We start from the raw sequence: 3115 nt of genomic DNA, 5'->3' as shown, positions 1-3115 counted from the left end.
CTGCACCCTATTCACTCTCTCCTCCAAGTTGACGCTCTTCCCAGGCCTCTGGCCCCTCCCTGCCTACTGCCTGCTCCAAGGTGACTCGTTGACCATCCTCTTGAGCTCCGCCCCTGGCCCCGCCTTCCTCTCCACTCCCTCCTCCTTCCCCCCTGGGTTGAAGCAAGACCTGGCTGAGTGCAGTGGAATCTTCCTGCTTGGAGAAGGGGGAGACCTCCTGCCCGGGCAGGTCTCCAGGTTGAAAAATGAAGGTCTGTATCTTGGCTACTGGGAATGCTGCTGCGGCAGGTCTCCAGGTTGAAAAATGAAGGTCTGTATCTTGGCTACTGGGAATGCTGCTGCATTGAACATAGGGGTGTGCATATCTTTTTGAAATAGTTATTTTAGGATAAATTCCTGAAGTGGAGTTGCTGGATCATATGATATTTCTAGTTTCAAGTTTTTCAGAAAACTCCATACTGTTTTCCATATCTCTTCCACCAATTTAGAGTCCTGACAGTTCAAGGGGGTTCCCTTTCTCCACTTTTTCACCAACACTTGTTTGTTGACTTTTTAATAATAGTCACTGTGTCAGGTGTAAGGTGATATCTCACTGTGGTTTTGATTTGCATGTCCCTCAGGATTAGTGATGTTGAGTATCTTTTCATGTGTCTGTTCCTCATCTGCATGTTTTTGGAGAAATATCCGTTCAGGTCCTCCACCCATTTTTTAATGTAAAATGTTTTTATGTTTAGCTGTACTAAGAACTACAAATTCCCAGCTATAAAAATAGTTACAGGGATATAAAGTAAGCATACAGTCAGTAATATTGTAATAACAATGTGTGGTGCAAGGTAACTACTAGACTTATCATGGTGATCTCTTTGTAAGGCATATAAAGTACACCTGAAAGTAATATAATATTGTATGTAAAGTATAATTTTAAATGAGATAGTCCATGGTGTAATACTTAGGAACAAAACAGAGTAATCTATCAGTACACCCATTGTCCTATGCAAATCCCCAGAGAACTATGGAGGTGGAAAAAGCCAATTCAAAAGGCTCCATACGCTGTGTAACTGTATGTGTACATGGCCCTACACATTTATGTAACATTCTTGAAATGACTGATTATGAAAATGGAAAACAGATTGGTGGTTGCCAGGGGTTAGGGAGAGGTTGGATGTGGCTGTGAGAGGGCAACAGTAGGGGACTGTCATGATGGAAATGTTCTGTATCTGTGGTGTCGATATCCTGCTTGTGATGGTATGCTGTAGTTTGGGCAGACATTTTCCTTGGGGGAAACTGGATAAAGCGCATGTGGGATGTCTAGGTGTTACTCCCTACAGCTGCATATAATTTTCTCAAAATAAAACATTTAGTTAAAAATATTGTTCAAGGCCCAGGACATCATTCAGGGCCAGGATATTCCCCAGAATGTGGAAAGATGTGGAACTAGAGGCTATGGACGTGTCTGGGGTAGGGAGGCAGAGGGGTGTGGTGGTGAGCAGTTTGGGCTAATTGTCTCTTTTTCTTTTTCTAGCACTTTCTGGTTTGTGCCACCTCATTTGACAGTCTACCAGTGTGACATCTCCAAGGATTGTCCTCAAACTCTGTGCCTTGATTTCTGGTGTCCTAGGACAGCCCTATCCAAGCAATAGAGCCAAAGTGAGGTTGGTTCCCCCGTGTTCATAGTGAGAATGTGCTGCTGTTGTTTGTAGGTCAGTGTTGGGGTGGGTTTGTTTGCTGGTGGTGCTTTCCTTGTCTTCAGGGACGAGAATACCACCTCTCCCTCAGATGCCCACATGCTAGCAGGGAACAGGGCCACTTGTTTTGTAAGCCTAGGGCATCCTGGATGCAGCCTATATTTTAGAATGACCTTTATCAGAGCAAAAGCGCTTGAGGCATTTCCCAATGTGCTAGGATGTCCACAAAGATAAAATCTGCTTTTGTTTTCTCCCTTTCTGGTGAGATTCACTTAGAGGCCCTCAAATAATCTTATGTCACAGAAAGTAGATACTTCATACTTCTTAGTATGGTACAGGTTGGCTGTGGGGGCAAATTTTCCCACATGTCACCCCATCTACCATGGATTAAAGTAAAGAATACATGATATGCTCTGCTTGGGGAGGAGAGGTGGTCCATCCCTCAAAAGAGAAGGGCCGTGAGCAGTGGCCAGCTTCTCATGGGAAAAAGGACTTGAGCCCCTTCCTTCAGGGGCTTTTATTGAGTTGTAATACACAGGAATAAAGGGTGGCAAGGATCAAACAGTAAATAACATTTCAGAGAAATCTGAAGGCTTAGTCTGAGTCAGGAAGAGAGTTTTGAAGAAACTTTAGGTTTTCCTGCTCAAACTCTTAACATATGAATGAAAGCACTCTTAGCAGAGCAGATTTCACAGGTTTTTCAGGAATTCTTTGTGATGCCAGATTCCCCACCCCCAACCCGGGATCCTGTTCTGGCAAAGCTAGCAGCTGTACCTCTCCCCATCAGGTATTTAGGCTTAAGGGCATTAGAGTCAGGAAGCACTTCCCCCAGAGGACATGGGGACTCAGGCTATGTCACATAGCTAGGTGAGCAAGAGTCCATTGCTCACTCTTTGTTGCAGCTGCACGAGTCCTTCCATGATGGCCTCCCAAGTGGTCGAGTCTGGCTTAGGTTGACCCTGCTGTGAGGAGACTTACCTGGCATGGACTTCCAACCATGCTTTGGGGGCAGGGCGAGGAAACTGAGGCGGCATTTGCTACCAGAGAGAAGCCTTGTGTCCTGTGTCTCACATTCCAGAGGTCACTCACAGCCTTAGACATGGGAGATGGTTTGCAATTCTTGAAACCAGGCAGAGAGGTCCACAACAATCAGCTTCTCTGGAATAGAAGAAGTTTACCTTTCAAGGTGAACTTTCTTACAAGGAGGGCAAGTGACCTTGTTGTCCAGTGGGAGGGGTGTACTCAGGTCTTTTGTATTATGAGGACGTCTAAGAAAACAATAGCCAGACTTCTGAGTGGTGTGGATCCCAGGAAATGGCCAGGGAGCTGTGGAAGAGCAAGTATTAGAAACTGCCTTGGAGACAATTAATTCTTCTCATAAGAACATCATTTTTCTGAATTCCATCTTGGTCCTGTATCATATAATAGGA

The 3115-nt window shown here is 45.0% G+C and overlaps 1 long non-coding RNA gene across 1 annotated transcript; it reads left to right on the top strand.

Annotated features, from left to right (window-relative positions):
- The first annotated feature begins 213 nt into the window (after nucleotides 1–213).
- LOC118987654 (uncharacterized) lies at nucleotides 214–1633 on the top strand. The gene is made up of 2 exons (XR_005066623.1): nucleotides 214–251; nucleotides 1523–1633. It is a non-coding gene; the product is annotated as an uncharacterized LOC118987654 (long non-coding RNA).
- Nucleotides 1634–3115: the final 1482 nt, after the last annotated feature.

Source organism: Sturnira hondurensis, unplaced genomic scaffold, assembly GCF_014824575.4.
Source record: "Sturnira hondurensis isolate 20B ecotype Veracruz unplaced genomic scaffold, ASM1482457v3 Scaffold0005323, whole genome shotgun sequence".
Classification (NCBI taxonomy): Eukaryota; Metazoa; Chordata; class Mammalia; order Chiroptera; family Phyllostomidae; genus Sturnira; species Sturnira hondurensis.
Note: the sequence above shows the minus strand (reverse complement) of the source record. Positions and strands in the feature narration are given on the sequence as shown.